Consider the following 7,426-nt stretch of genomic DNA (forward strand, 5'->3'; position numbering starts at 1 on the left):
CTGGAGAGATGATGACTCAGTGGTTAAGAGAACTGGCTGTTCTTCTAGAGGACCTGAGTTCAATTCCCAGCACCCACATGGCAGCTCACAACTGTCTGTAGCTCCAAGATTGACACCTTCACAAGATATATATGTTCTTGTTTTTGGTAGCCTCCAGTCTTACCCCTACTGTTAGGCTGACTTCCCACCACTTGGAACTTCAGTTTTCTTTCCTGTCGTTTAAGACCATGCTGCCTGATGTGCCAGGACAACTCTGGTTTATGCCTTCTATTTTTATTTTACTTGTTTGTTTGAGACAGGGTCCCTGTATGTAGCCATGACTGTCCTAGAACTCCCGATGTAGACCAGGCTGGCTTCAACTCAGAGATCTGCCTGCCTCTGCCTCCCAAGTGCTGGGATTAAAGATGTGTGCCTCTATGTCTGTCTTCCACCTCAAACTACTAAAAAAACCCAACCAGAGACAAGAACTTATATGAAGCAGTTTACTTTTGACTAATGATCTGTTGGGAAATATTGTTTTAAGCTGTGTGACTTTTGTTTATGCAGCATTTGTTTAACTCTATGAAGATGTGATTCTGTGTCTGTCTAAAACACCTGACAGTCTAATAAAGAGCTGAACAGCCAATACTGAGGCAGGAGCAAGGATAGGCAGGGTTGGCAGGCAGAGAGTATAAATAGAAGGAGAAAGGAGGCAAGGGGGAGCAATGAAGAGCAAGGGGAGGAGGATTTCAGGGGCCAGCTACCCAGCCAGCCATGGAGTAAGATATACAGAAGTTAAAAAGGGAGGGGGGAAGTCCAGAGGCAAAAAGTAGCCAGGATAATTTAAGTTAAAAGCTGGCAAGAAGCAAGCCAAGCTGTGGCAGGGCATTTATTAGTAATAATTAAACCTCCATATGTTTTATTTGGGAGCTAGGTGGTGGGGCCCCCCAAAAGAGCCAAAAAGGACAGAAAAGCAAAAAACAACAAAATATTAAATGTTAGTTGACTAACATTAAAATACCAATACTATTAGAACATTAACGTGTACCCCAATGCCTGGTTGATGCAATGTGAGGCATCAGACATTGGCCAGGGCTTTGTGGGTGCTGGGCAAGCACTCCACCAATCAAGTAGACACAGATCTTGCTAAGATGTCCAGGCAGCTATTAAACTCCTCTGGGCCTGAGGGATCTTCCCACTTCATCCTTGTGCCCAGTTCAAATAGTTGTAAGTCTATAATAGATCTCTTTCGCATTCATTTCTGTTGTGGTGGTACAATAGGAAGCAACTTAAGAGAGAACGGGTTTATTTCAGCTTTCAACTTCAGGTTGAAGTCTCTCATTGTGGAGAAGTCAAGGCAGAAACTTCTAACATCTAGTCATAGCCACAGCCAAGAACCCAGAGAAATGAATGCATGCTCACTTGTGCTCAGCTCGATGTTCCCACTCTTACATGGTTCAGGATACCCTGCCTCGGGAATGGTGGTGCCCACACTGGGGTGGGTCTTCCCACATACATTAATTTAAGATGATCCCCTACTGGCATGTTCACAGTTTAACCCAATGTAGACAATCCCTTACTGAGACTTTCTTCCCAAGCAATTCTAGGCTATGTCAAATTGACAAAGTTAACCATCACAAGATCTTAGCCAGAGAAAGAACTGGAATAAAGTGCAGACAGATTTTCCTTTGGGCTGCCAGTTCACAAAACAAAACAAAAATGATACAGAGACTTATTAATTATAAAAGCTCAGTCTGTAGCTTAGGCTTGTCCCACGAGCTCTTATAACTTAAATTAACCCATATCTATTCATCTACATGTTGCCACATAGCTCATGACTTTTACCTCTCCTGCATGTCTCATTCCCTCTGTGTCTGGCTGGCAACTCCACCTTTCTTCTTCCCAGAACTCTCTCTGTCCAGAAATCCCTGCTATACTTTCTGCCTAGCTATTGGCCATTTAGGTTTGTTTTTATTATTATTAAACCAATCACAGTAACAAACTTTACACGGAGTAATCAAATAGCTTGCAACAATAGAGTCCCCACATTGCAGGAGGTATGAAGGTTCTTGTACTCACAGATAAGCACTAGGGGAACCAGTAATGTTACTAGTTAAGCACAGGGTTGTCTCTTCAAAGGGAGGGATGCACAGCCTGTTATCTGCCCAGAAGGCTTGGGATGGACATAGTTAATAGTCTGATGATCTTTGCACCAGATCCTCCCCAGTCCCTTATCATGAGCTTGACTATCTACACAACTTATCTTTATGGACAATGTCACATGTACTTTACAAAGAATTTTGATACAGTTGTGTCTTAAGCTTTATTGTGCACATAGATTGAGTTAATTATCACTAGGGAAATTTTCACTGAATTGTGCTGTGCTTAAATACTCCACCACTTGCTACTTAGTCATGTTGAACCAAACTACCTCCTTGTCTTCCATGGGTTGTTAAACTGCTGGCTGAATGATCAAAGAGACCCCTACACATATTATCAACAGTATTATGAAGTAGTTGGAAATATGTTTACTGCGTCTAGAGATAAGACTACTATATATATATATCTTCCTTTCGGGGCCACCAGCTTACAAAAAATGGCATGGAGACTTATCAATTATGAAAATCAACCTTAGCTTAAGCTTGTTTCTAACTCTTGTAACTTAAATTAACCCATTACTATTAATTTACTTTCTGTCTATGGCTTTATTACCTTATCTCCTTACTGTCCATTCTGCTTGCTCTGTGTCTCCTGGTGTCCACCTTCTTCTCCCCAGCATTCTCTCTGTCCAGAAATCCTGCCTAGCCATTGGCTGTTTGTTGTAGAAGGCCACTTGTTTGTTCCCTGCTGCTCAGCCCCAAAATAACCACACAGAAGCTATATTAATTAAATTACTGCTTGGCCGATTAGCTCTAGCTTCTTATTGACTCACTCTTACATCTTTATTTAACCCATTTCTATTAATCTGTATATCGCCACATGACTGTGACTTGCCGGTAAGGTTCTGGCATGTCTATTCCCAGTGGCAGCTACATGGCATTTCCTCGACGCACCTTTTTTTCTCCCAGCATTCAGTTTAGTTTTCCTTGCCTAGCTTTACACTACCCTATCACAGGCCAAGGCAGATTTCTTTATTAACCAATGATATTCACAGCATATAGAGGGGAATCCCACATCACCTCCCCTTTTCTGTTTAAATAAAAAGGAAGATTTTAACTTAAACACAGAAAAATTACATATAACAAAACAAGCAAGATAAGCAAGAATTACAGTTACAATATTTATATCTACTTTATCTTTTATAATAACTAAGGAAAACTATAATTATAACTATCTATTATTCAACTCCATCAAAGATTCCAGAAGGATATATTACCCAAGAAAGCAGAAAGTGCATTGTAAGGAACTTCCAAAACTCTAGAATTGACAGAGATATCACTGCCTGGACAGTCACCCAAAGTTCTTCTATACCATTGGAGCATCCATCTTCAGCCTACAGGCCTATAGTATCCAGCAGACTTTTCCATGAAGCAAGAGATTTCAAAGACAGTTCCACCTATATTGACAGTTTGTCAGTCACTTTCTTCTGTGTCCTGCAGAATGTCTGGCAGACTCTTTCATGAAGCAGGAACTTTAGACAAGTACAGAGGTCATTTTTGTGTGGGTCCTGCATGTCTAGTTCATACAGCATAACATCAAACAGTCCAGGCAAGAGCAGTTTCTTGCCCAAATGGCTAATCAATGCCATAAGGAGACTCTTCGATGCCCATCATCCTCTTGAAGTAGATTGGTGCTACCAGGAGCAGATGTGTCTCATTGTCATGAAAAGTCCTAACTTCTTAAAACATTTTGAATGCTATATTTTGAAGGTCTTTGAAAGATTTGAAGAATACCCACCTAACTTAAATATATCCCTATATATCTAGAAAACCTAAGTAACATGACTACAAACTTGACTATTATATATTAACCTATATTTCTTAATTATAGATTATATTTTAATGAACTACACAATCACAATACCTTAATCAAGAGCAGAAATATGCATATAACAATATTGACTTAAAATTTGTATCAACAGACCAAGATCCATACCAATGCAAAGTATTCATCTCTAAGCATCTCCCCCTTTAAATGTAAGCAAACATTTATAAACAATCATTTTGAGAATTTGGGCATAGTTATCTCCAAACTGCTTCCTGCTTTTTGTTGGGTGAAGTAATTTTTGGGGGGTGTTCATGGTTACTCTTTGGGGGGGTCTTGGTCCATCAAATCGTATTAGTCTGGAAAAAAAGTAGAACCTCTTTTCCAAAGCAACAAATCCTTAGACCCAAATTTTAAAGTCAAGATACCTTTTTGTTGGTTTATCTTAGCAGCCTGTAAAAATGAAATGTCTCTCTGTACTTAGCTCATTCACAGTCAAAAATGCAAATAAAACACAATATTATACATAATCCAGACTCTCTGTGTATAATCCATCTTTACATGGCTTATTTTTCTTACTCTATTACTTTTTCTACAAGTTTATATTATCTTTACTCCTTTAATCTATTACTGTCTGTACTCTGTCTTTTTAAAGACTTGGTTTTATTTTTTTTAATGACTTCATTCTTTTTATAACTCTCTATACTCTTTTCCTTCTCTCCCCCAAGCCTACATACATTTATCAAACACTGTGACCCATTTAGAGATCTTTTATGTCTGAATCTGTCCTATTGCATATCTGTAATTCTTTGCTGACCAGAACAGCTTCTTAAGTGGTTGCATTACTAGGGCAAACACAGCCCTGCCTGATTGCTCCACCCAGTCCAACACGGCAGAAGTCCATTCACTGCCTCTGAGACCGCCGTGTTGGAGCCATGCTCATCAGTTTAACATTGAGAAGTGTGCAGCACATAAACCCTTTTTATCTGAGTAAAAGCTAAATCTGCCATGCAGTGCAATGCATAACCTGGAAATATCTTTGTGTATGGTGGCGGGAATCAGCCATGCTCTCCTGCCTGTGTACTCCTAATACACCCGATCCTGCTGCCTGCTCAGACTGGGGGGGAGGGGGGGCGGTGCTCTGAACCGCGGACATGGTCTCAGCTACTTTTCTCCTAACCCCAAGTGCTCCATAGTAGGACCTCCTGAAAGAGTCAGAGCCATTTGACCCAGGAAGGTGCCATTTCAAAACCACAAGTTTTTTATTTTTATTTTCGCTACCACCAAATGAGGAAGACCTCTCTTAAAGGAATCATGCCTCTGCTTGCTTCTAGTAAACAGAGCCCACCCAAGAAAATGCCGCTACCAAACACTGTTTAATACTGATCTTTTGTGTCTAGGATTTATTTTTAAACTTTCTCAGGTTTTACATGGATATAGTCAACCACGTTGGGCACCAATTTGTTGTTTTGAAACCTCTGTTCAGCTTTTTATTAAACCAATCAGAGTGATACATCTTCACAGTGTACAAAATGATTATCCCACAACATTCTCCCTTTCTGTGTAAATAAAAAGGAAAGATTTTCACTCTAACATAGTAAAACTATATACAATAAGAACAATTATCAAGTATTACCTAATTAGAAAGGGAAGATATTAACTTAACAGATGAAACTATACACAATAAAAATAATTATCAGATAAGATTTACATTCACAATGTCCAGTCCATTTGTATTTGGCAAATTAAGAGAAAATACACCTTTACCTAGTTTATCTTGATGAATCTGGTTTCATACCTAATTACTTTTCTATCAAGACTAAGGAAAATAGTTACTAAAACTATCTAGTCTTCAACCCTTTCAAAGACCCGAGAAGTATATAATATTAGCTGAGTAAACAGGAAGTACAGAATGAGCAACTTTCAAAACTAGGAGAAATGAAAAATAGCTCACTGCCTGGACAATCACCCAAGATTCCTCTGTAATGTTGGGTCATCCGTCTTTCATCTACAGGCCTAGAATATCTGACAGACTTTTCTGTAAAGCAGGTATTCTTGAACAATTGTCCAACCCTGTCTTGACAAAGTTTGAGACTCACTTTCTTTTGTATCTTGTTTGTTCAATTTGAACAGCATACTCTCAGCAGTTGAGGCAAGTTTCTTTGCCTAGTGGCTAAATTTTGCCACAAAGAAAACAAATGTCATATGAAAGTTTTTTGATGTCCATCATCTTCTCTGAAGTAGAATGGTGCTGCCAGGAGCAGGCATATTTCATTGTCATGAAAAGCCTCATACTATTAAACAGTTTAGATACCATAGTCTATATATCTTTGAAGTGTTTGAAGACCATCTATTGTTTAAACTGTATCTCTGTTTGACCTTGAAAACACACCTAACATGACTATCAGTTTGATTGTTGTAGATGACGGACTACTAGCCTGTATTTCTTTAATATCCTATATAGTTTTTAAACACTAAAACTTTATAAAACTTTTAAAATTAGCTGCATAGGTATAATACCTTAAACAAAAGTAGAAAAATATATATAGTCTAACAAAAATAACTTTAAATTTGTATCGATATACAGAAATCCATACCAATGTAAAATATTTGAGACTAGTGGTTGTTTAACAGTAGACTCAACAATCTACTCTTTTATCTCATCATTTCTATATACAATTTATAATATAAATATATATTAAAGTTTTATAATTTACAATTTTATTTATTTATATAATTTCATAATTTTAATAATGTAATTAATATATATTTATCTAATTATTTTTATATAGAATTTATAATATAGAAATATATATATAATGTAGAAATGATGGAATTGAAGAGTGAATTGTTGAGACTACTTTTAAACAATCACTAGTCTCAAATATTTTACATTGTTATGGATTTTTGTGAGCCAGTAGCTCAAAGAAAAGCCCAACTACAGCGTATCTTTTAAAAACTTTTTGGAAGGAAAACACTGCTTATTTGGGCCAAGTGGTAGGAAACTTGTGCCACCCTTGGGCAAACCATGATCTCTCTCTTGCTCGGGGCTTCATTCAAGACTAGGAGCCAACACTGGTTGTAGATATGAGGGATGGGATAATGTGAAGGGCAAAATTGTTCTGGAGTGAGAGGATAGACATAGGGAGATGCAGGGGCAGGCAGGCCTGACAATCGCACATAAACAGGCAAGAAGCAGGCCTAACAGGCCAGAATGATTGCACACAGGCAGGCAAAGTGGTCCTGGTGGTTTACCAAGGATGGGATTTAAGTCAAAATTTCAACCTAACTTTTTTTTAATATTTATTTACTATGTATACAATATTCTGTCTGTGTGTATGCCTGCAGGCCAGAAGAGGGCACCAGACCCTGTTACCGATGGTTGTGAGCCACCATGTGGTTGCTGGGAATTGAACTCAGAACCTTTGGAAGAGCAGGTAATGCTCTTAACCTCTGAGCCATCTCTTCAGCCCCTCAACCTAACTTTTTAAAGAATTATTTAATTTTATTTGTGTGTGTAGCT

Source organism: Chionomys nivalis, chromosome 7 (genome assembly GCF_950005125.1).
Source record: "Chionomys nivalis chromosome 7, mChiNiv1.1, whole genome shotgun sequence".
Lineage (NCBI taxonomy): Eukaryota > Metazoa > Chordata > Mammalia > Rodentia > Cricetidae > Chionomys > Chionomys nivalis.